Genomic DNA, 26,233 nt, shown 5'->3' with positions numbered 1-26,233 from the left:
TTCTTTCTTTGAGTTGTAGATTTGTAGAATCATGAAAGGGCCACTTCCTCTGGAAGAGTTAAAAAAATGTAAACTTTGAGCATGTTCTTTTTTTCTTGTTCAAAATTATTTCTATCGAAGCTGGAGGGCCAGGATTACCATTGATCATTACCATCTCATTGCTGATAGCCACCAGTGTGTTTGCTGGCTGTCGCCCCGGGTAAATTAACATTCAAATATCTGATTGGAGTACTTTTTCTTCTTTCCTCAACTTCGCCTACTAAATTAGGGCCAAAAAGTCTGGTTCTAATTCTGCACGTGGAGATCATCCTTCTTAAGGAGCCCACCATATATCTGACAGGGGCCGAGGATGAGCTCTGACATATCTGTAGGGCTTCACCAGTATAGAAGCTGTTACAAATCCCTGAATATGCACTGTTTCCCGTCTCTTCTAGCTCACAGATGCTGGCTCGGAGCAAATGGAGCAGGCAGCTTCTGTCCGTGAGGGACCTGAGAAGAAAGACAGAGCTATGAACTTTCAGGGACTTGTACCTGAAATACAATGTCACCTTCATTGTATTCACGGCAGCTCCTCCATATTCTTATTAGATGGCAGTTCCCTGCTGCATTGCAGAAGGGATACGTACCCTGAGAAGTGCTTTGACAAAGTGCCATCCCGAGGGACCTAGACAGTGGGCCCAGGTGAACCTCACGAGGTTCAACAGATCCCAATGCAAGGTCTTGCACCGGGGTCAAAGTGGGCAGCCCCCACTATCAGTACAAGCTGGGCGTTGAAAGAATAGAGCACAGCCCTGCTAAAAAGGACCTGGGGCTATCGATAGATGCCTGGACATGAGCCAGCAATGTGCAGAAAGCCAACCGTATCCTGGGCTGCATCAAAAGAAGTGTGGTCAGCTGGGAGAGGGAAGTGCTCCTGCCCTCCTGCTGGTGAGACCTGACCTGGAGTATTGCATCCAGGTGTGGAGTTCTCAGTACAGGAGAGACACGGACCTGTTGGAGCGTGTCCAGGGGAGGGCTGCAAACATGATCCAAGGGATGGAACACTTTGTCTCTTCCCCGCTCCCCCTAGTCCAGTGATCCAATATCAGCCAGTTTCACTGTTTATTCTCATTTATTCTCACTCATTCTCATTTTTCCCATCAGGGGGAAGTTCTTTACTATGAGAGTGGTGAGGTGCTGAAACAGGCTGTCCAGAGAAGTTGTGGATGCCTGGAGGTGTTCAAGGCCAGGTTGGATGGGGCCTTGGGCAGCCCGGTCTGGTATTAAATGGGGAGCTTGGTGGCTCTGCCTGTTGCAGGGGGTTGGAGATTCTTGAGTGGTCCTTGAGGTCCCTTCTAACCTCGGCCATTCTGTGATTCTGTGAGTCTGAAGTTCAGATGCTCTGCTGTAACAAAAAATATCTGCAGGAAAAAAAAAATTCTTGTTGTCACCACAAGCAGGTATACAGCCTGTGACTGTTGCCTGCTGTCCCAGTGAAACGGTACTGCCATTGTTAGTAAGAAACCTAATGTTAGCTTTGCAGGAGCTTTGGTGGGCTATTAGGGTTGTTACCCTCTTGTGCAAATTTTTAGTGCAAACTGGAAGTCAATACCAGCCGTTTTTTGTTGCGATACACGTAGCTTCAATGTGCAATAATACCAAAGACCTCAAAAATACATGCACAGGCTGAAAACGTAAGCTACAAGACTAAACAGCACTCTGGTCTGCTTCTGGTTACGGAAGATGTACTACCATAAGAGCTGGGAAAGAATACAGAATAGAACCAAGAAGCAGTCCAACAGCACAATAAGGGCACCTTACGTGTCCTGGGGAAGTTACGTCCACCAGCACTGCACAGCATACAGTCCCAGGAGCTGAGCACAACGGCTTACAACGCAACCTGAGGGGCAGTCTGACAGAATGGCATCTGATGCAGATGAAACAAAGGCGTGTCACTGAATTCTTCCGTGTGGAAACAATGGCATCCGCTGACATTCATCGACATTTGCTGCATGTTTGCGGAGACCACAAAGTGGATGTGAGCACAGTGAGGCGGTGGGTGGTACGTTTCAGCAGTGGTGACATCAACAAGGAGCAGAGGTGTATCTGTTCTGTGGAGCTGATGGCGACTATTTCTGTAAGGAGAACTCAGAACACCTACTGAACTCTGAGGAAAAAACAGGGGCTTCGGACCACAAGACACGTTGCTTGGTTGCAGTAATACCTGCTCATGAGCAAGCGCTGTAGGGAAAATCAGAATTCTGTGAGAACTGGTATTTTAGAGGTTTGCTTTAAGAAATGCTTCTTAACGAACTGCTTTTTCAGTCAGCTAATTTTTGGGGGGAACTTTGTCAATCTCTGCTTGCATATACATTCTGTGCTAATGCCGCACTCGCAAGTTGTGTTGTACAGCCAGTAATGGGTCTGAGGCGGCTTAATAAATGGCTGGTTAACATTTACAGCCATGAAATTCATCAGCCTACGCTACGGCTTGCATCAGCATACAACTCCTCAAGAAGGCAATGCACTATTCCATTTGCAATGGGGCAGGGGGCGGTAGGTGGTGCTAAATGTGCGTAGGAAAGGTCTTGGAAATCCCATTCAGCTTCACCCTGCAAAAAACACACGTACCACACAATCATAATAAATGCCATGTGAGCCTTCGGTTCCATTAGAACTTCACAGAGAGGCCCACCGTGTGTCTGCATGTCTGCTACGGCATGTTTTTGGAGTAAAACAGTCTCAGAGGCAGCCTTTGTCCAAACGCTGAGGTCGACATTGTTTCTCTGGTGCCTCTGTATGGCCAGTTGGAGGCACGGACTCAGGACAGGTAGCTAAATCCCTGAAGACTTTTAGGAAGCGTACAAAAGCACAGGACTATGACACAGATATCCAGGCCTTTGGAGACAGCAAACTTTATCCACAAATTTATTTCTAAGGAGAAAATTGTGTCTTTGTTCCCATTCCTATCAGTTTTCTAAACCATTCTCTTACCACGGTGATGGCGGTCTTCTCCTTTTTTGAACCTCTTGAGATTTCTGGTATGATTTTGCTTTTGTGTAGGACAAAGGTAAATAAACTAAGTAATCTATATTTCTCTGATCCTGTCACAGAAAATCTAAATGTTTAAAACCAAGCTGTGTGACCAATCAAAATATCACGATCTAAGTTTCTCTGGAAGAGAGAATTTCCAAACAAAATTACTTTGGTGCAATTAGATGCATCACCAGGGGAAAGCAAGCAATACCACCATGAGCTTAAAGAAGCAGAACATCTTCCAATCAGAAATCCCTTAGCTTTCCAAAACATGTGCCCCCCTTCTTAATAAAATGAAGTGTTAGTAATAATAATAGAAAGAAAATGTATCTTCTGTCCTCCTTCCTGCGAACGGGAATGGGGTTGTCTTTCTTTCTACAGAGTGAGAACTTGCAGCAGCGGAGCTGTTGACTGCAGTGCCACGTTTTCTCTCATCAGGATGCAGAAACTTTTCTGGCATTCTCACTGCCTCATTACCAAGTTTAACCACCAGAAGTGGAACTTCACTGGTGTGGCCTATTTTCTTTTCTAAGAGCATCATACGTTCAGCAAAATCTGTGGATGTTCTTTGCTTATATGAAGGTTAATGGGTAGGGTCAACATAAATGACCCACCAGAATGTCTCTATCTCGCAGTGATCTTGATTGCTTAAAGTCTACTCCCTTAAAGATTATTGCTTGAAGTCAGTACCCTAAACACCAAGCTTTGAAGTTCTCCAGCAGTTTGCACTAGGTAGAACAAGCCAGTTAGTTAACCTCCCACCCGTCCTCCTAGATTTTGAAAGATTCTCTTGGAAGAACTAAATCTCTTGATGAACTAAATGATTCTCGTGATGAACTACATGGTGAAGGTTGATTTCTCATGTGGCAGTGCCTAGACATTGTTGCAAAGAAGGACGTCATTGCTACATTTTTCTTTCTGGATTAGACCGTGTGTCCATAAGCTTGCAACAGTTGTGCACTCAGCTGCGCGTATGGATTCTGATGTCTCGCTGGTGTGATTTTTCTGTCTCCAGCCTGATCCTCCCAATTGCATGCCAACTGTTCATGTCAACTGCCTCCGAACTGGTGCTGGCAACGCAAGCCTTTCTTGCAGGACAAGTGCTCCAGCTTCACTGCCTCAGTAGTCTCCCTGGATGGGCAGTGTCACTCCTGGCTGCAGTCCTAGAAAGGAGACAGAGCCTGGATTAGGCCTGGTGCGTGCTGGGCAGAGGGGATCAGCCCTGCTGCCCCCAGCTAGGGGAGAAGAACAGGAGAAAATCTCCAGGGGCGAGCCACGGGCCGTCTTTGACTTGGTGTAGGAGGAACCAATGCACGGAGGGGGCAGGGCAGCAGTGTTGGCCTGTGGGGAGAGCCAGTTAGGCCCGTGTCCTGTTGCCTCAGAGGAAGACAGGGGTTTTGTTGAAGGCACCCCAGTGCTGTATGGATCTGGAGATTTGTCACAGCTGGGGCGATGTGGGAAGACTCGGTCAAAGCCTTGAACACAACTGCAAAATTCTGACAGCGAACAGACACAATATAGGGAACGGAACGGACAGAGGCACTGCGGAAAACCCGGATGCCATTGCTGGGCTTGGAGTGCTGCAGATGACGCTCGCCCGTTGTGACGTCACTGGCACCGCTCCCCTACGTGAGGGATAGTGACATACGCAGCAGGGGATTGTGACCTCTTGGCCCTGGCTGCCTGTAGCCGGGCACAGAGTCTCTCACTCTGGCTTGTGCCCGCACTCCAGCCGAGCGTGTCCGTGAGGTTTGGAGCGAGGAGCAAGGATAGCCTTGGTGCTGGTCTCGTGCTCTGGGAGCTGCCGACAGCCGCTCTCAGTGCTCGTCCCCAGAGCCACTACAGCTTCTTCCCCGCCCTGCCTGGCTCAGGCAGCCGGGGCACCCAGGAGGCCGCAGCAGCAAAGGGAACCGGTAAGGGGACGCCTCAGCCTGGGCGGCCCAGCTGGGAGGGTTTCCTTCCTGAGGGACCCGGGCACTTGTTCCTCCGCTGGCGGGCTCAGCAAGTGACCGTGGCCTCTCTTCTTCTCCTAGCGTGACCCCTGCTGCTGCAGCAGCGGGGTGAGGAGCAGCCCCTCATCCCCTTCGCACTCCTGTCCACCCAGCAGCTGGACAGCATGGCCACCGAGCTGGACCGTCGCTGCCCCATTTGCTGGACAGCATGGATGACGCCAGCTACGTGATGCCGTGCCTGCACCAGTTCTGCTTTGGCTGCATCCGGAGGTGGGCTGAGAGCAGGCCCACGTGCCCCCTCTGCAAACGCAGGGTGGAGTCCATCCTGCACTCGGTGCGCGCAGACGACAGCTTTCAAGAGGTTGTCGTCGGACAGCAGGAGAGGGCCAGAACAGCACCCCGCCAGGCAGCACCAGCACAAGAGCCACCAGCGGTGCCCATTTCCCGCCAGCCTCCAGCTGTGCTCCGGCCCCTGCTGCCCTGGCTGCGCCAGGAGCTGGGGCAGCTCTTTGGGGCTGACCACAGGGCAGCCGCTGCAGCACAGCGCCGTGTCATCTCTGGCCTGTGCTTATTTGGTCTGAACGGGGGAGCGCTGACTTTGTGGCTGTTCGGCTCCCTGAGAAGCCAGACCGCCAGCTTTGTGCGACGGCTCGTCGTGCAAGCTGCATATGCGTGCAATGGGCTGGTGCAACGTGTGCCTGGCCCGGAGGCCTCCCGTGCTGCCACAGGACAGGAGGGCAGCCGCGCAGCTGCCCGTGGTGCAGCTGCCTCCCAGGCACAGATCCCACAGCCCTCCAGCAGCACTGGGGAAGACAACGTGGAGGAGGAGCATCCTGTGCCCTCGACCGCTGCCCTCAGTGAGGGGCCCAGCCAGCCTCCATCCCTCCCGGCTCCATCCAGGACCGGCCAACAAGCAGCCCAGGAGGAGCCGGGGGAGGCAGTGCCGGGTCCCTCCAGCACCAACAGGGCCAGGGAGCGCTCACGCAGGGCGCCTCGGCGAGCCCCAAAGAGGAGGGCCCAAGACTCTGGGACCTCTGCACCTCCTGCCAAGAGGCCACCCCGCCGGCAGCACTAGGACACCGGCCCAGCAGCTGGCGAGAACAGGGCCGGGCCTGCAGCTGGGGCACAACCAGCCCTCAGGGGCTCGGACTGTGTCAGACCACAGAATCACAGCATGGCCCGGGTTGGAAGGGACCTCAAAGATTGGCGATCTCCAACCCCCCCCGCCACAGGCAGGGCCACCAACCTCCACATGTAACACCCGACCAGGCTGCCCGAGGCCCCTCCAACCTGGCCTTGCTCACCTCCAGGGACAGGGCATCCGCAACTTCTCTGGGCAGCCTCACCACTCTCCCTGTAAAGAACTTCCCCCTGACATCCCACCTAAATCTTCCCTCCTTCAACTTCAAACCTTTTCCCCTTGTCCTGCTGTTATCTACCCTTTCAAAGAGCTGACTCTGCAATAAAAGTACAGAAAAGTCTCCGTGTTGCTACCAGTGCCTTTGTCAGCGCTGTGCATGGGGGAGGCCAGACCTCTGCTGGGCCTGGAGGCCTCCCATGCTGCTGTTACCGTTTCTTTAGAACCTCCCTTAACACACTGCAAGGGCAAACGTTGCTTTATTTCTACGCAGGGCACAAGGTGGCTCATCTTCACCAATCATGTTCAGCCTTTACCAGTGCCTTACCACTCTTTCTGAAAAGAAATTTTTCCGAATATGCATCCTGAGCCTCCGCTGGCATAGTATGAGGCCATTACATCTCATCCTATCACTGTTACCTGGGAGAAGAGGCTGAACCTCACCTCACTGAAATCTCCTTTCAGGTCATTGTAGAGAGCTATAAGGTCCCCCCCGAGCTTCCTCTTCTCCTGACTGAACAATCCCACCTCCCTCAGCTGCTCCCCATAAGACTTGTGCCCAAGATCCCTCACCAGCTTTGTTGCTCTTCCCTGGGCACACTCCAGTACCTCCATGTCGTTCTTGCAGTGAAGAGCGCAAGACCAAACATAGTATTGGAGGTGTGGCTTTACCAGTCTGAATAATGGGCTGATCATCTTCCTGCTCCTGATGGCCACACTATGTTTGATACAAGCCAAGAAGCTCTTGGTCTTCGCCACATGGCAGGCTTCTGGCTCATGTTCAGACAGCTATTGACCTAGTACCTTGGACCTAGATAGGTACTAGATTAGTACCTATTGACCTAGATCCTTTTCTGCCATGCAGCTTTCCAGCCACTCTGCCCCAAGCCTGTAGCACTGAATGGGGTTGTTGTGACCAAAGTGCAGGATCCAGCACTTGGTCTTCATAGAATCACAGAATCACCAAGGTTGGAAAGATCTTCAAGATCATCCAGTCCAACCATCTACCTATCACCAACAGTACTCGCTAAACCATGTTCTTAACACAAAATCCAAACATTCCTTGAACACCTCCAGGGTCGGTGACTCCACCACCTCCCTGGGCAGCCCATTCCAGTGCTTGACCCCTGTTTTAGCCTAAATATCCCCTGGCACAGCCCGAAGCCATTCCCGTCACCCTCACTGTAAAGAAGTTCTTGCGCACATTGGTGCGGAACTTCCTATGCTCCAGCTTCTGGCCATTTCCCCTTGTCCTGTCTCCGCACACTGCTGAAAAGAGTCTGCCCTCGCCACTTTGCCCCCCACACCTTAGATACTTATAGAACTGGATCAGGTCCCCTCTCAGTCTTCTCTTCTTAAGGCTAAACAGACCCAGATCACTTAGCCTTTCTTCATAGGGGAGATGCTCCAGGCCCTTCACCATCTTTGTGGCTCTCCGCTGGACTCTTTCCAAGAGATCCCTGTCTTTTTTGTACTGAGGAGCCCAGAACTGGACACAGTACTCCAGATGAGGCCTTACCAGCGCAGAATAGAGGGGGAGGATCACCTCCCTCGACCTGCTGGCCACGCTCTTTTTAATGCACCCCAGAATGCCATTGGCCTTTTTGGCCACAAGGGCACACTGCTGGCTCATGGCCAACCTGTCGTCCACCAGGACACCCAGGTCCGTCTCCGCAGAGCTCCTCTCCAGCAGGTCATCCCCCAACCTGTACCGGTGCATGCAATTATTCCTCCCCAGATGCAAGACTCTACACTTGCTTTTGTTAAACCTCATCTGGTTTCTTACTGCCCAGCTCTCTAGCCTGTCCAGGTCTCGATGAATGGCAGCACAGCCTTCGGGTGTGTCAGCCAATCCTCCCAACTTCTAATCATCAGCAAACCTGCTGAGGTTGGCCACTATCCCCTCATCAAGGTCATTGATGAAGATGTTGAGCAAGACCGGACCCAGCACCGACCCCTGGGGAACACCGCTGGTTACAGGTCTCCAACCAGACTCTGCACTGCCAATGACAACCCTCTGTGCTCTGCCAGTCAGCCAGTTCTCAACCCACCTCACTGTCCACTCATCTATCCCGCACTTCCTCAGCTTCGTTATAAGGATGTCGTGGGAGACAGTGTCAAATGCCTTGCTGAAATCAAGGTAGACTACATCCACTGCTCTCCCCCCATCCACCCAGCCAGTGACAACATCATAGAAGGCTACCAGGTTGGTCAAGCACGACCTCCCCCTGGTGAACCCGTGCTGACTACTCCTGATAACCTCCTTTTCTTCCAGTTGTCTGGAGATGGCATCCAGCACAATCTGTTCCATCACCTTTCCAGGGACAGAGGTGAGGCTGACTGGCCTGTAATTACCTGGATCTTCCTTCTTGCCCTTTTTGAAGACCGGAGTGACATTGGCTATCCTCCAGTCTTCAGGCACCTCCCCCATTCTCCAAGACCTCTCAAAGATGATAGAGAGCGGTTCAGCAATCACCTCTGCCAGCTCCCTCAGCACCCGTGGATGCACCCCATCGGGTCCCATGGATTTATGAACATCGGTGTTGCCTAGGCGCTCTCGGACCGCCTCTTCCCTGACTAAAGGGAAGTCTTCCATTCCCCAGACCTTCTCACTAACCACCAGGGCCTGGGATTCCCGAGGGGGAGCTTTTTCACTGAAGACAGAAGCAAAGAAGGTGTTCAGTATCTCCGCCTTCTCAGCATCCCCCGTTACCAGAATACCCCCCTCACTTAGTAGGGGACCTACATTCTCCCTAGTCTTCCTTTTACTGTTAACATACTTAAAAAAGCCTTTTTTGTTATCCTTTACCACCTTTGCTAGATTCAATTCCAATAAGGTCTCCCCTGAGCTTCCTCTTCTCCAAATTGAGCAATCCCAGCTCCTTCAACCGCTCCTCATAAGGCCTGTGCTCCAGACCCCTCACCAGCTTTGTTGCCCTTCTTTGAGCCTGCTCCAGGGCCTCAATGTCTTTCTTGCAGTGAGGGGCCCAAAACTGGACACAGTACTCAAGGTGCAGCCTCACCAAAGCTGAGTACAGGGGGACAATCACTTTGCTGTTCCTGCTGGCAACACCATTCCTGATGCAAGCTAAGATGCCATTGGCCTTCTTGGCCACCCGGGCATACTGCTGGCTGATGTTCAGTCAAGCATCAGTCAATACCCCCAGGTCATTTCCTCTACACAGTCTTCCAGCAACTCCACCCTAAGCCTGTAGTGTTGCCTGGGGTTGTTGTGGCCAAAGTGCAGGACCTGGCATTTGGCCTTGTTGAACCTCATCCCATTGGCTTCAGCCCAGCTATCCAGCCTGTCCAGATCCCTCTGTAGGGCCTCACAACCTCCAGGCAGATCAACACTTCCAGCCAGCTTGGTGTCATCTGCAAACTTACTGAGGTGCACTCTATGCCCTCATCCAGGTCATCAGTAAAAATACTGAAGAGGACAGGCCTCAGCACCGACCGCTGAGACCACTAGTGACCAGTCACCAGCTGGATTTAGCTCCATTCACTACCACTGTCTGAGCTCAGCCTTCCATCCGGTTCCTTATCCAGCCAAAAGTGTACCTGTCCAAGCCACAAGCTGCCAGCTTCTGCAGGAGAATACTGTGGGAGACAGTGTCAAAGGCCTTGCTGAAGTCTAGGTAGACTACATCAACAGCTTTTCCCTCGTCTACCAGACAGGTCACTAGACCGTAGAAGGAGATCAGGTTGGTCAATCAGGACCTGCCCTTCGTGAACCATACTGGCTAGGCCTGATCTCCCAGTTGTCCCGCACATGCCACGTGATCTCCCTCAAGACAATCTGCTCCATAATCTTCCCTGGCACCAAGGTCAAGCTAACAGGCCTGTAGCTCCCTGTATTCTCCTTACAACTCTTCTCGTAGATGGCAGTCACGTTGGCAAGCCTCCAGTCTTCCAGGACCTCACCAGTCAACAAAGAATGCTGATAGATAATGGCGAGCAGCTTGGCTATCACCTCCACCAGTTCCCTCATCACTCTCAGGTGAATCCCATCTGGCCCCATGGATTTGTAACAGTCCAGCTGGAGTAGTAGGTCTCTGACTGCATCGTCCCAAATCGCAGGGGGGTTCTATCTGCACTCCGGTCGAGACTACCAAGTCAGAGAGTGGAGTACGCTGAGGATAACTGGTCTGACCTTTAAAGACAGACATAAAGCTCATCTAATCTTGTGCTTTGCTTGGGCATGGTGGAGGCACGATGTAAAAATCCAATCCCTGTAAGTGACTGGGGATAGTGGGGGAAAATCTCAGGATTTGTTAATAGCTCCACTAGGGCAAGGGTGGCTCACACAGTTGGTAGGGAGTCCCTTAGCATTCTGTATATGCTGTTTTTGGTTTCCTCCTGGCAGCAACCCAAATGGCAAGCCAAAGAACATTTCACAGTGTGCTTTGGATTCATGTAGGCAGGGCTTTGCTAAACTGAATGTGGGAATGCAGGAAAATGGAGAAATTCAGCCACCTGTCAGAATTTTTAAAGTTAAATGAAGAAGGGAAAATTTTAATCTCATGGCTCTTGGGAATCTTCCCCTTGCAGCACATGTCACAGGAAGGACTTTTTCTGACTAGACAAAAGGGTTGCTAGCTCTTTGCTGACATACTGGGGCAAGCACATTGCTCTGTGCAAAGCAGAAGTTCATTGCAGGGCAACGAGAAGTTCAGGGAAGTGAATGAGAGGAGGAAGAGGAACTTTAAGAAATTTTTGTGGTTTGTGATTGTTACCCTGGAGTGCATTTGTAACTCTTCCTTTCTTTCTGAAAACATTTCTTGCTGCTCAACAGAGAACTGAAAACCTATGAGCAGATTTGATGATACAAACATGGAAAATCATTGACATACTGAAAAAAAGATATAATTTCTCTGTGGAGACCATGAAAATAACTAAGCAGTTATATTCTTGATGTTGCAAAGCCATTCCTGTGTTTCTCTCTTCTTCTTCTTCTTCTTCTTCTTCTTCTTCTTCTTCTTCTTTTTCTTTGTGTGTGTGTGTGTGTGTGTCTTGCAGATCAAAGAGTGACATTTTGCTGTTTTTAGGAAACCACATCTAAGGAAAACACAAAGTCGGTGACAGAACTTTTTCTCTTAATGTTACTCCTCTGGGGCAAAAATCAAGACAGGATAGCCAGAATTGTTACTGCACTGAGAGAAGTAGGATGTACACCTGTATTTCCCCATAGTTGAAGCAAAGAGCACAGTCTCCTGTAACGCACTGAGCATAGGCAGCATACAGACATCTCCTGAATTCATTTTTTTTTCAGGTGTTATGATAGAACATAAATCTTCTGTTTAAAACAATGAACAGTTATTCCTTATTGATTCCTGCAGAGATCAAGCCCTTAAACTCAATTAGTCTTGCTATGGGCAAGGAAGACACCCTTCTTACTTTTTAGTTAATCTAGGAATACATTGCTAGTGTGAGATATTAAGAGTTTATTCAGTATTAATCCAGGTCTAATTGTTATAAAAATGAAGGAGTAGCTGTGCAGTGAGAGAACTTCTATAGCTGTGTTAGGCTCACTCGTCCACTGCTCCCCTGTGCCCTAGAGTCAGGAGTTTCACACGGATGGTGGAAGTGGGGGGATATTCTTTCTTTGTTCTTTTTACTATCCCTAGATGTGTTTTAGTCCAGCTCCAGGCCTGCACTATTTGAACTGTCTCTGGTCAAGCTGTTCATAATTACAGGTTGTCCAAGTCCTCTGCTATCTTACTAGGCCTGTATTTCTCTGTGCTTCATCCTCATGTTATATTGTGCACTTCTCATTCTGAACAGAGTACTTTTTTCTGAAGTGTCTTCTACATACACTTGTATTTCTACCACAGTAAAAGAAACACTTTCACTTGATTAGCCATAGAGGGAAGCTGCTGTTTCTAGCCTCTTTTTGGAAATGCTTGTCTGCTCCTAAATTTAGGCTGAGATTATTTCTGTGCAGGGTGCTCCACAGGTAGACTTGAGAACACAGAAGACCTCTACTCAGTCCTTAGCATCACCACAGGGGTCCTGGGTGCCCTCTGCTTTATCACCAAGTCTAACTGTGATGGGGTCTTTCCGTGCTCATATCTTGTTGTAGGGAGTGGGAGCAGGGTAGCCATGTCAGCAAGAGCTCACTGCAGCCACAGGAATCAGGTAAGTGCAAAGGAGGATGGATGGGCAGGGCCCTCTGTGAAAGTGAGTTGCACATACAAAGATGCACAGTGGTGGGTTTAGCACTGCAGTACTACAGCTTAAGCACCTGAACAGAGCTTTACATGTTTTAAACTCTCTTCTCCTTCCCCCAAAGCTATATTCTGTGAATGGGCTGTGAAAAACCATGCAGAAGGCATAGTCCCATCCATGGACCTTAACACGGGATGCCTTGTCCATTGTGCAACATGAAGGAACATGGTTCAGCCCATGAACAAAGCTCAGGGAGAAGAGTGGAAGTATTATGGGCTGGAAGGTACCAGAGTATCTGTGCATGCAGATACCCAACCCTCACCTGTATTAATGTGGCAGAAATTTGAAAAACCATTGACACAAGAAAATGAGAGTACAAGTTTAAAGAAGTTGCTGATGAAAAACAGATGTTATGACACATCACAAAAATCAAATAAACAAAAAGTCAGCAAACCCAGGACCACTGGGCAATGAATCAATAAGGCAGGCTGCTAATCTGGAAGAAGATGGGGAAGTTAGAAGGAAGAATGTGGCTAGGAGAACTAAAGAAGGTATATAAGGAGAAGCAAATAATGTTCTTGCTGTTCATGGGATCTGCTGAGCAGTTTTGAACCAGATTGGTACGGCAAAAGAGAGAAATAGATATTTTTGCTATGACCACGTGAGTGCCTGAACTGTTTTTCTGCTCAGCATTGACTCTGAGGTGTTTTCCTAACACTGAGACCACCTAGGGGGAACTTCCTTCCTTCCTACAGCTCTGAAGTTCAATTCAGAAGAAATAAATGGTGACCTGAAAGTAAGCTTTTAGTTTCAGCTTCTCCAAATGAAAATACTGCCTGCAAAACTGCATTTTCATCACACCAGAGGTTTCCATGGAAAGGAAGATCCCAACATACAGTAAATTAATGGAGGCAAAAATCCAAAAGCATTGCAGGAATCACAGTGCTTTTAGATCACTTATGCACTCACCTCTTACCTTTGTCTTTCCTCAAGGCTGAGCCCTGATAAAGTTACTTTAAGAGGGTTCAGTAGTGAAAGATGTAACAAAATTTGTTTATCCATAACCACAGACAATCAGTCCGTGTATAGTCAAGGGTAAGTGTAATTATTTTACCTTCAAATTCTTGCCTACTCAAAATACCTTTATTCACAGCAAGTGGTCTTAGTTCTATGGCTCAGAACAAACAAAAATGTAAGACAGAAAACTCTATGTGTATTTGATTTATGCAATTCTGAATGATTTCTTTGATCTTTTTGTGATTCAACAGGCTGCTAAGCATATCTTTAGCTTTAATTTTCAGATGAAAATGAGACAATTTTTTGTCAGAGGAAAGTGTCATTGTGATGAACAATGGCCTGCTTTGGTCCTGTTACTGATGCTACAGTATTGCTTGAAGATCTTCCTGTGCTAAGAATGCTGCTGTGCATTTATGTGGCAGCACAAACATACCTTTATGATGTTTGTCTCCAAGTCTCTGATGGTGAATACTGAAAAACAAAAGAGGCTTTTCCTTCAGGAGATGACAGATGAAACCCACATCTCTGAGTACTTTGTTCTCATAACATGAAGCCTGCTCATGTGTCGGTTTTGTCCATTTCATGCATTGGCTCTTCTTTCATCTGTGTCCTAATGATGCCTTCTGGTAGAACTGGCTTTTGAATAGAAACCATGGTAGATCATCACGGCCTGTCTGAAGTGCTGAGCATGTCCTGCTGAGGGACACCATATGCAGTTTTTGACAGAAAAAAAATACTGCCCATAGGCATTTGGGTAAAGAACTAAAAGAGAATGCTGCCAGCTGAACTCAGCAGTGAGGGTAATAGGCTTGATTCCTACTGCAGGATGAGGAGCCATTGACCAGCATCACCAGTCCCACTGGAATTTGATCACTGAGCACTTTTCTTACCTGAGTTACAACTCCCTCCAAGTTGGAAATTTAAGGTTTTTCAGGAGACTGTGTTGATGGAAAGAGCTCCTGAACTGGAATTTGATATGTTTGGCAAAGTAAACAAAAACCACCAAACAAACTGTAGTGCTTCTTACTTCATTTACATTGACCACAAAATCCTGGAATCCCAGAATGCCAGAATCCCAGAATATACATTGAGATGCAAGGGACCCACCAGGATCATCACATACAATTCATGGCTTCAAAAACTCCTCTCCTTATCACATACCCTGCCCTAAACAGAAATACTTGATCATCTCCTCCATCCAGCTACTCTGATAACAGACCTCATCTCTTCCTGCTTATTATAGGCTCTTTTCCATTTGCCCAGACCCGAGCCTATCAAGTATTTGGTAACTGTTATATACAGACCCCTTTCCAGTCCTGCAGTGCTGGGGAAAACAATGTAAAAGCAGTGCAGAGTTAACGCCATCACTGTAAAAAAACCTAAATGCTTTAGGTATATGCAGTTTTGCTCCTATTTGTGCTTGGATGAAGCAGAGAATAAATACACTTTCTGCGACTCATCTGTGTTAATGAATTTTACCAGGTGGATTTGCAGCCAGCCAGATGATTAGGCAGTGTATGTTGTTTAGCTCTAGGCAGAAAAAGGGCTTAGAATAGGCAGGACACAGTATGGTGTTCTGGCCCATTTGGTTTGTCCAGTATTTTAGTAACTATAAAAGACCAATGAATACTCTGTTCATCTGATACTATTTTATCTGGTGTGTTCACATCTCTGCCTGTTGTACTATAAGACTTTCAGAGCATATACTTGGCTTACCTTTCTGGCTCTGTGTGAGTCATCTGAGTGCATTTCTTTATTTTTTGTTATTACTTATAAGAATAGAATTACCAAGTGATAGCCATTATGAAGAGGAAAATACACGTAAGTGGCATTCATGGCAGCTATATTCCAGTTTCACTCTATGATACTGAATTGGTTTAACTGTATCTTAATTTGCTGTTTCTTCCTCTTCCCCTTCCCCTTCCCCTTCTCCTTCTCCTTCTTCTCCTTCCTCTTCCCCTCTCTTTCCCCTACCCTCCCCCTCCCCCTTCCCCTTCCTTTCCCTTTTCCCTTTTAGTAGTATGAGAGAATGAGCAATAAATCTTTTCAGCAGTCTGTTCTCTTCTGCCTAATTCCAGCAGTATTAAAACAATCGACTCTCTTCTGATTCTATTCAGAGTTGACATGTAGCTGCTAGGAAAAAACTGTTCAAGGTAATATGGTGGTAATTTTTTTTTTTTAAACATATTTACAAAAGACTGTATAAAACAACCCTCTCAAATCATTACCCCTTTCTTTTTTAACTTGACAACATTATCCAAAATCAAATGTCTTAGGATAGTTCCCATTCAGTTAAACATGGCATAGGTGTTCAGCTAGAGAAACAAGTAACAAGTAAATCAATATTATTGATCTATTTCAGCCAAGACTCTGGAAACAAACAAAAAATTATTAGAAGTATATCTTCATGCCAAGTGTCTCTGTGTAAATGACACAGACAAGTAATTAAAATAAGAAAGTCACTGTACTGAATGAAGGAATAGGATGGAGAAGTTGAGCAGCTTCATGAGGTTATTTCATTTGCACACATGCACAAAGGAGTAGTTTAAAGCAGAATCAGAATCACTTTTTCCCTATATCTCACTGGGAACTTTATGGGGGCTTCTCTTTAACTTAAGTACAATTATAATTGTGCCATCCTTCCAGTACTCAGCATGCTTCCCCATGCTGTATAAGAGGAGATAAAAACCTACTTGTTCCTAAACATCAGTGTGAAAAAGCTTGAATGTGTCCTCCTGTCTTGGTGGCAGTTTATTTCCAGGCTATTTATGAGAGCAGTATCTCAGATCTCTCTTCTGTCACAAGGTGTTGGGGAGGAGCTGAGCATTACATCTGTAAAGTTGTAATAAAGAGAAATGCTCACACTGGTAATTAGCAGCAGCAGCAGACACAAATAATCCAGCTCCTTTTACTTTGTGTTGGCTTCCTTGTTCACTTATAGCCAATGATAAGGAACAGAAAAGATTTTAAGGTGATGTTGGCGATTCCCACAAAGACTTCCCTACAGGCACTGTGTTATTGCTTCAGCAGAAACATCACTTTCTTTGCAGCAATGCAGCCTTGAAACTAACCACATCTGGAATTTACTCCTGAAGCTCTTACCACTCAAGACTGAGTAGGGTATTAAACTATAAATCATCAGCAAGAAACTCAAGCAGTAAAGGTATAAATGCAAAAACTGCATTTCTAGTGTCCCTTAAAAAAACAATCACCAAACCTTCTCCCAGCAAGCTCCTAAATATAGAGATTTGCCAAGATTTGCATTTTTTTTTGCAAGTAGGCTAGTTTTTGGAAGCTTATCAACAGAAGTTGACTTTTACAAAGCCAATCTGACTTAGACAGATCTATGGCCTGGTATGAGATTCCCTCTTTCCAGTGGTCATTAACCGTTTCTTCCCAGCAGGATAATTGCTCCTGTCTGCCTGACACATTTCATTCACTGAGGGATAATGTAATCTGTAGCAGCTGTTTCCAAGCTCTTTCCTAGCACACTGATTCATAGGGTATTCCTTTCAGTGTCAAGTCTAGCTGGTCATACGGAAGCCTAGTGAGGCTGAAGAGACCTGCTATGGATAAGAAATTCACTGAAGCTTTCCTAAATGCTGTAGTGTCTGATCTGGGTGTGCGCAGGAAGAATACCATGTAACCACCCTGCAAGACTGAGCGCTGATGAAGAAGTATTACAGAAGAGTTTCCCTCTGCTGTCAAAATCAGTGTAACATTATAGCACTATGATATGTCCACACACAAGCACAGACCTGGTAGAAAGTATCTGCAATTTGCCATATTCCTTTTCAGTTGATCATCTGTCTGCTTCTGCTGTTTTTATTTATTTATTTTTTTTTAATCTACCTATTTATTTATTTATTTTGCAAGTACAAGTGACATTTTCACAGGTTCTGCAACACTGTATGGTAGGATTTGGGGGAAAAAAAGCCTGAACAGGAGAAAACCAACAGTATCTGCTGCCTCTCCTCAGTAGGGCAGATGTGTTTCTGTTGCGTTCTGCCACAGTGCAGCAGTCAGATGTGCAGCCACCCATTTCCCCTGCTGATTACACTCATGTCAAACAGGGTGCTGATCATGTCACTAGGTCCCCTGCAAATAGGTACATCTACCTAGGATTCGGGCTATTGTCTGTACACACACACCTCAAATATTTTTTCTGTGGTCCTTCTAGCAATGATTGTTTGTGGTTGTATACTGTATTCCTGTGTTCCCTGCAGAACTGGACTTTCTTCTCTGTCCATCCATCAGCATGTTGCTGTTGAGCACATTTTTCTGAGTTGCTGGCATATATTTTCTGCTAGCAAGAGGACTGGAGGAAACAGAAAAAATCACTGTGCTGTGATTCATAAGCAGAAAGGATCTGGATCTGTCTAAGCACTATAGTTGCAAGGTCAAAGATGCTGAGAGTGCTATGGACCATCTCCCTTAATCCATCTGCTATTGTAGGTGGTAATTGAGGCTGGTTTTGGAGCCCCTCTGGAAGAGCTCTCCAGAAGTCTAACAGAGCTGACTATGGTAAGAAAATTAGGAAAGAACTGTGGAACTCACTTGGCCTATCTTCCACTTTGAGCATCCTGCCTTTTTTGTTTGTTTGTTTGTTTTGTTTTGTTTTGTTCTCGGTCTAATTGTGGAGCTATGGATGAAAGTATGAATGACCCTATCTGATAGCAAGAAAATGGTCAACATTTGATGTCTGTATGGCATCTTTGCTGAACCTTTATCTTTTGCTCAATCTTTTCCATCTCTTTTGAATTCATCTGTTTACTGCCTATGTCTGTCTTACTGTTTCCTGCTGCAAAGCCCTCAGTAATATCTGGTTGTTTCCTTTTTTGTTCGAGTCTCAGATCATAAGGTTATGCAATTCCACTGTTAGAAGTGATATATGCTTTATATTAAGTGGAAGAATGGCTATAGTTGCTGTGGCTGCTTTATCAATTTATGCTGTTGTATTTCCTCTTCTTTTTACTATAATGCAATTTTTATTTTCATTGTCTTTTGTTTCCATGATTAAATCAAGCAAATTGAATACAGTTTTTTGTTGTCATGTCTATACTATACAGTCCCTTAGTTACCCATCCAAGGAAAATTGTTCTCTAAAATGAATTCAGCATATTGCCTTGCTTATGTAGCACTTTTAACCCTGAATGGAGTCTGTAAAACCTTTTTTTCTTCTCTGTATTTCCTTTGTAAATTATTTTCCTGGTGCTAGGAAAACAGCTCAGGTTGGACTTAGGTTTAAATTCATCTCTTGCACAGCAAGGAAGAATGATTATCTCTTCTGAAAGTGAAATGAGAAATCTGAGACATACAGACACTCATTCTTTTATTTGCCATCTGCTTTGCCTTAGTGACCACTTCTCTCTGTTTACTTGGTGAGTATCATTTCATCCATGCCCCTGCCTGTTTCCCAGCATTCATTAACTAACAGGATAGTTTTTTAGCTTGGCATCTTATTTGCTGTTTGCACATTGAGGAATTTTTGTGTGTGTGTCTCTTGTCTCTGGATAAACTGATTATGATTCAGATTAATGTCACAAGGAGACCTATACTCTCTTACCAGGTTCGTTTAGATATTCCATATGTGAAGGATACAATGTTTAATATCAAACCTACTGAAAATGGTTGATGATACATGGCATTTTTGTTATAGAACAATGAAATAAAATGCACAGAAAGCACAATGCAAGTGTTTGGTTACACTTACCAAAATATATCAACCACAGTACACAGTTCAATTACAGCACCAATGTGAATCCCACTCCTCATCTCTGTAATATACTTAATATGCTCATGTAATAATGCTGGGTGTACCCAGTGATGAGGAAGGAATACATAGACTGAAGCTAGCTCAAGCCCGTTTCCCTCTTCAAAATTCTTCTGTTGCTTAGCTTTACACTCAGTGTTAGGCTGAACTTGTTCACTCTCTTCACACTCTGAGCTTACTCAGAGAAGCATTCAGTCTCAGAAGGAACTCAGGGAATAATATGTACTCCACTGGTTGATCCACTCAGATGTTGATACAGTCAAGAGAACCACTCAAGAGGCATAACTGTTTAGCCAAAACACCCTTGATCCCCTTTGTGTTGAGATAAAACCTGCTTGCTGTGCAACAGCTGCAATTAGTCTCACCCTCTTCTCTGAGTTTCATTTACATTACCATATGTATCTCTTCGAAACTATTTCAGTTGTAGGAGCTTCTTGTCCAGTCACAGTTCCTTGCAATGTATCTTCCCCTTCTGATAAATTCCACCTGGAACAACAGTTTTTGTCTGGTAGCTAGGTTTTGAGCCATCATCCACAGAGTGCCAAGAAATTTTCACTCCTGTCCCTCTCTTGTACACTTTTCTGCTTAGCCTTAAGCTTGTTGAGTGGAAGTACTGATGCAACAGAAGTACTGTTTTGATGAGAGGAGCTTGCAGAAGGAGGACTTTGTCCTCCCTTGTCATATAAGAGTATGGCTCCCTTTGCAAGGGCAGGAGGAGTTGCATTTATCAAACTGAAAGATTACAGGTTGCCATTTTTTTTATTATTTCTGTTATCAGAATTCCACATCATAACATCATGTAATACTCTGGGAATTAAAGAGTTAATTCTCCAGTTCTGTGGGTTACCAGTATTTCCAAGCACCTTGTTCTCAGAAGAGAGGAAGAACTACAAATGCCTGAATACTTCACAGTTCTGTTTCCATTTTCCATTCAGAGGAAAAGATAAAACTGTTTGGGAGTCACAAGACTGTCCCCTATTTTTTTACTGCTTGTTTATGCAGTGTGTGCTCCCCAGCCATCTCACCTTCTGCATTAGAGTACGGTCTTCAGTTTTGGACACTCATTTATTTGATTTATTATCTTCAATTTCAATTATATTGTATTATATTGTGTTATCTATCAGTCTGCTATCATATTTAGTAAATTAGTTTTTCTTCTTTAGCTCTTTGCCACTGTTTTGTTTTTAGGCCCATCTCCCTACATTTTACCTTTTCCATTTTCTCCCTCTCCTGGGGCACAGGCCCATAAGTCCCCCCATCCCATTAGTCATGAAACCGGGCTGAATTGGGCCCAAAACCATTGACACAGGTTTTCACTTCTGCTTCAAGATGCAGACCTTTACTCTTCCTTCTTCAGTTCTCATGTCTTTCTTCTCATCCTCCTGTCAGTCTTCCTGTTTAGGTAGCAATCTCAGAAATGTTAGAGGTATTGTTTCACCTTCCTCCTTCACAGGATCTTTTCAGTGTGGTACATGGTTGCAGGAATATTACATGTGAAATGTACACAGCCAGAAAGGTATATATACTCATGCATATACTAGACATATACTAATTACCACCTGGGGGTCAGTATCTTCTTTGGGGATATTAATAATGCTTTTTGCCATTTAATGAGTATTGTCAGGCAGTCTGTTCAGCAAAGCCCCTCAATAAGTGTGCCTGACTTGTGGTAGTCCACTATAATTCATCACACTAGCATAACACAGAAAAGGGATTCCATAAATCTGCAGAAAAGATATAAGCATCCCTGATAAGGCTCTAGTGGTACTGGACACGTGATATCATGAGTTATCCATGCTTCAACAGCCATTTATACTAGTCTTCCCTGGCTAGTTGTGCTGTATTACCATGAATATACTTCCAGTATCCTTGTGCCTAAAGTAAATTGGGCAGTGAAAGTTACTGGATGCTGCACAGTCATAATACTTCCTCTGCTTTCCGGAGGGGTCAAAGCCAAATTATCTTGTTGCCAGTTTTTTAATAACATGTTCTATAAAATGTCTGAATCCATGCCCTGGAAGTAAACTATAATCTTATTAGTAGTCTAAAAGAATGATGTTCTTTTCAGCCTTTTCTTAATCACTACCCTTCATTAGAAAGAAACCATCCTTTAGCAATCATGAACAAATTGTCTGCCATTTCTGATCATTCTGTGTAGTCAATGACAGCAGAGTGAATTTCATTTTTAGATTTGAACTGGTTTGGCTGCAAGCACATAAGATGAACATTAGAATTAATCCAAGTTGTAGTAATTAAATTAGTTCCTTCCTTTGGCTATTCAGCTTCCTGTTCTCAAATAAAATTGCTGAAAATAATTAATATGGCACAACCATTGATGTGCCACATTTGACTGTAAGAATACAATATTTCTGGAACAAGAGGTAGAAATATAAGTGTGTTTTAATGAAAATTGCCATGCCATTTTCTAGTTCTGAAATGAAATATATGATTCTTTTATTGTGCAAATGTCCTGGAGTGAGGGAACACTGTGAATTATAGAAAGCTCAATGCTATCATAATAACACCTGGAGATCTATGACAAATGGGAATAAATCATAATTAATAATCTCTAGATTTTGTAGCACAGATTTTCTTTTTTCTCAAAATATAACTAGGAAAGGGAGAAAGACAGAAAATTCTAAAAATGCCCCAAAGGACCTGTAAAAAGAAAAGAAAGAGTAGTCAGAAAGAATACTGGCAATTAAAAAGAACCCCACTGTACAGATTTTCAATTATTAGTCAGAATTTACTTTTGAAGGGAAAATCTTAATCTCTGGCAATTTGAAAGGCATAAGTGATTTGTAGAAGTACGGAGTTATATCATCATTTTTCCTTAAATTTAGAAAAAGCTGAGAAAAACAAAGGAATGCAAATTACATGTGGTACTCTGTACAGCTTCTTAAATGAAACAAAACCTGCTGGGAAAACGCAAGGATGATAAGTGAAGTATTATATCTGAGAACAGGTTCAATTTATCCCAGCAACGATTCTGGTAAACTTTCTGTGGTATAGCTAGAGTGACATTACACCCTACTTCTTGGCTTGAACTCCCATTGTAAGCTTCTGGCTAGTGGACAGTTGTGAATTAGGAAGACATCTCTAATCATCTGCCACATTAAACTTGTTATGGCCTGAAAATGAATGGTGAATTAGCACAAGTCTGTATGACAGCATACATTTTCATTGACTTCCATGAGACATGCATGAGTGTTCCAAAAGGATGAATGAACACAGGTTTGCAACACATAGTGTCTTTCCATCCCACTTTTTAAGAATGTAGAAGACGAGATGGAAGCTGTGTTATGATAGGTGTACGTGCACCAGGTTTGACTAACACAAACTGTTTAAGTGTGTCTAGACTAAGCAATAGATATTTTCGATTATGTGTCACAGTGTGACTTGACCTTCTAGTTTTAGCTATATGATTATAATCCCATTTGCTGTAGCTGAGGATTTCATAAATTGGCCTCAGGTTTTGCTTTCTTAAAGCTCTGGCAAACTGGGCAAAGCCATCTCTCCGATGTTACTTTTAATACAGTCACTTCTCTTGATGAGCTCATAAATGTATTGATAGAATTAAATTATTTCAGAATTTACATGTTAAGGCAAAATGGAGCTTATGAAATCAAAAATCTCCAGTGTCAAATACATAAAGCTCAGGCAGTGATGAACTCTGGCCCTATTACTTCATGATATCAGGGTCAACCTGCATTAGACTCGTATCCTCTCGAAACTAAACTGTAAGGTCCAGCTTCTGGTTTGAGCTCTTGAATGTCTGTATAGTCTATGGCATGGAAAATGGAAGGCAGATAGTAATCAGTATATTACCATGGTATCTTAGAGAGTTTTTGGAGGAAATTTTCCACATGCTGATGAAAAAGATTAACTTTGCTGCAAATGTCATGGCCTCAGCTCCATTCCTTTGATCATGGTAGACCCCTGTTCATCTCCCTTCTCTAAAGTGTAAATGCTGACTATATACACTCTCTTAAAGGTCAAGAAAGATAGAATTCCTCTTTATTAAATATTGAAAAGTCAGTGTTGGCTTCCATTTTATCAGCAGAACCAGCCTCCATAGATAGATTTTTTTCAGTCTAGCCACTACCTTTATCTCAACTGGTTTTGCACTAGGGTGGAGAAAAGATACTTAGACAGTGTCTTCAAATCTATCTCAGCTTTCCCCTGCACAGCTCCCTTGAATATTCAGCTTCACAAAGATGCACATAAAAATCAATTATTGGATTAAGCTGTAGTTATTTTGCAAAACATCTCTCATGACAATCTCTATTTTCTTCTTCATTTCTTGCCTACCACTATGCATAATTCTTCTGTATCATTTATAATAAAGTTTTCTGGGAGAAGATATACCCTTTGGTTTGGTGGGATCCTGGATCAAAAATAATAAAAAAAAATCTTCATGAGAGAGCAGCAGCAATGAATGATAAACTACAAAAATGCAGCTATTTGGTTACAACTCTAACATTAGCAAGAAATTGTAATCCTAATAGGGGGGACTTTCGTTGTAACTTATCCAGAGAAAAAAAAGGCTTCCAAAGAAAAATATGTGCTTTCATTTTGCCTTCAGTTTCCTGGATGCTGTCATGTTTGTGCTAGCTAGATGTTCATAGTGATGAAAGAAACTCAGAGGACTAGAAGGATGTCCTGCCACTGTGGACTACTACATAGTGATAGCAAAACAACCAGCATTGCTCCAGATGCACCGTTCAATGCTCCATTGTCTGACATGAAATGAACTGACATAGGTCAGTGTAAATGCATATTTATCACAAAGTGAAAACAGCCAGATCAGTGTACCTAAGCAGTCTTTTTCAAATACCCAGATTGGGTGAGCATGCAAAATTTCAGGTGTTCAAAGGATGAGGCTTGAGAAATGGCCAGAGTCAAAAAACCTCAGCAGTGCTAATCTGGTCATGATGAGTCACTGCTTGTTGGTAATGGAATTCTTAAAAGAGAAGAGTGAGTCATCTTGTGCAGCACCAGGAAGGAATCAGATTGCCTCTGGGCACAGAATTACAGGAAAGTAAAGTCAGGGAAATCCTTTTAGTGCTGCAATAAGAGCAAACAGATTACAGGTGTTGAATACTAAATGGATCAATCTCAGAGTACAAGACAGACATGTAGCTCTTAGTGCTAGCCAGCAGAATTCTAGCTAGAATGTCCTAGCTGACCTCTCAGCAGGAAATTACGTTTGTTTGGCTGCTATTCAAGTTATCTTGGCTTGTGGCAATATTATGTGCTTTTTACACAGAATCCCAGAGTGACTGATGCTAGAAGGCACCTCTGAAAACTGTCAAGTACAACCACTCTGCTCAGAGAAGGACAATCTAGAGCAGATTGCTCAGGACTGTATCCAGTTCAGTTTTGATCATCTTCAAAGATGGAGACTCCATAAACTGTCTAGGCAACCTGTGATGGAATTTGAACACCCTCTGAGTAAAGCTTTTCCTTTTGTCCTCTGTGTCTTGCTCTAGAGAGTATCAAAATTCCTGCAGATTCACTGTCCTTCAACAATTACTTGTTCAGCTCTGGAATCCCACCACAAGAAGGATAAGAACTTATTGGCATGAGCCCAGAGGAGGGCTACAAAGATAATTAGAAGATTCTCCAACAAAAACAGGCTGACAGCGCTGGGCTTATTCAGTTCAGTTCAGAGAATGCTCCAGGGAGACCTCACTGCAACTTTTCAGTACATAAAGTCTATGGGTTAGGGGATTCAGAGGAGCTTTGCCAATAAAGCCAGATTTACTGGAGACTGTGCCACTGTCTAGCTGGGAGTCTCACCTATACCATGATAAATTTCTGTGCCTGGAGCCATACAATTTGCTAACCATCTCATTATGCTGAATTTGTTGTTTTAGTTATGAAAAGGCACCCATATAAGTAAGGGGTTTGTGGCTTACTGCAATCTTTTTGGTGTAGTGGCTCCTGGATACCTGACTCTTGAGCTCATCGTCAGCCCCTAGACAAGAAGTACCTGTGACAGAAGGCGTAGCTTTAGACTAAACGAAATCAGATGTACTTTCTCCTGATCTCTAGCACAGTGGTAAAAACTGAAAGCTTTTTTATTTTCAGGCCACTTTTTCTGGCATATTATGCAGTCCAGTATGCACTGTCCCCGTCTGCTTCCAAGCTTCTGGTTTGTACACTCTGGTGGCTGAGATTGACACTGCTTTCAAGGCATAGCCAAAAAGGCCTTAAGTCCTCTTGAAAGCTGATGAAACCTACTTATCCCTGCTGTCAAATACCACAATGACAGAATCACAAGTATGGGTTATGTCCATGACATGTTTTACACCTTTTTTTTTTTCTTTTCCTTTGGTAGCAGAGGCCAGTAGCTGAAATTTCATAAGGATAGGCAATTTCAAATAAGTAATTATTTGATTGCCTGGCTGTACTAACCTGCACATTCAGTGCCTGGTTTATGCCCCCAAACTGGGATGGCAGCTGTTGCCTGACAATTTCCATCCTGCTAACATTGGCGTGGATAGTGTATTTTGTCAGCACTGTTTCATTCTGTCTCCCTAGTCTCTCATTTCTGTGATGTCCTGAGGAGAAGTTAGCAATTCTGAGAAATAAAAACAAAACTGAATTTTCCCATATCTCCTCCAACTTTGTGGTGAACGGAATGGCTGCAAAGTGTGTAATAAACCTGGGGATCATTAAACAGTCCCTGAACAGACAGCTTGGCTGCTGTCTGAACTGAGAACAAGGCAGGTTTCATGGTGGGAGATAATGCAGTCTGAGCCTCATCTTTGATATTATGTGGTATATTTGCTGATATGTGTGATTTTCTAGGTTAGTTGTTTCGAGATGGATTTACATCGACTTCTGTGGTTTTCATAATCAGCCTCATATCATCAATATATCATAACCCTTTGGATCACAAGGACTCTTTTAGAGTCCTTGGAAGCTCAGTGGCCTTGCAATGCA

The 26,233-nt window shown here is 44.5% G+C and overlaps 1 pseudogene; it reads left to right on the top strand.

Moving 5' to 3' along the window:
• The first annotated feature begins 5,053 nt into the window (after positions 1-5,053).
• Positions 5,054-6,440, top strand: LOC116234841 (uncharacterized; annotated as a pseudogene).
• Positions 6,441-26,233: the final 19,793 nt, after the last annotated feature.

This window comes from Phasianus colchicus, chromosome Z (assembly GCF_987193195.1).
Source record: "Phasianus colchicus chromosome Z, bPhaCol1.hap1.1, whole genome shotgun sequence".
In the NCBI taxonomy this organism is placed as follows: Eukaryota; Metazoa; Chordata; class Aves; order Galliformes; family Phasianidae; genus Phasianus; species Phasianus colchicus.
The sequence above is the reverse complement of the archived record's forward strand: the minus strand, read 5'-3'. Positions and strand labels throughout refer to the sequence as shown.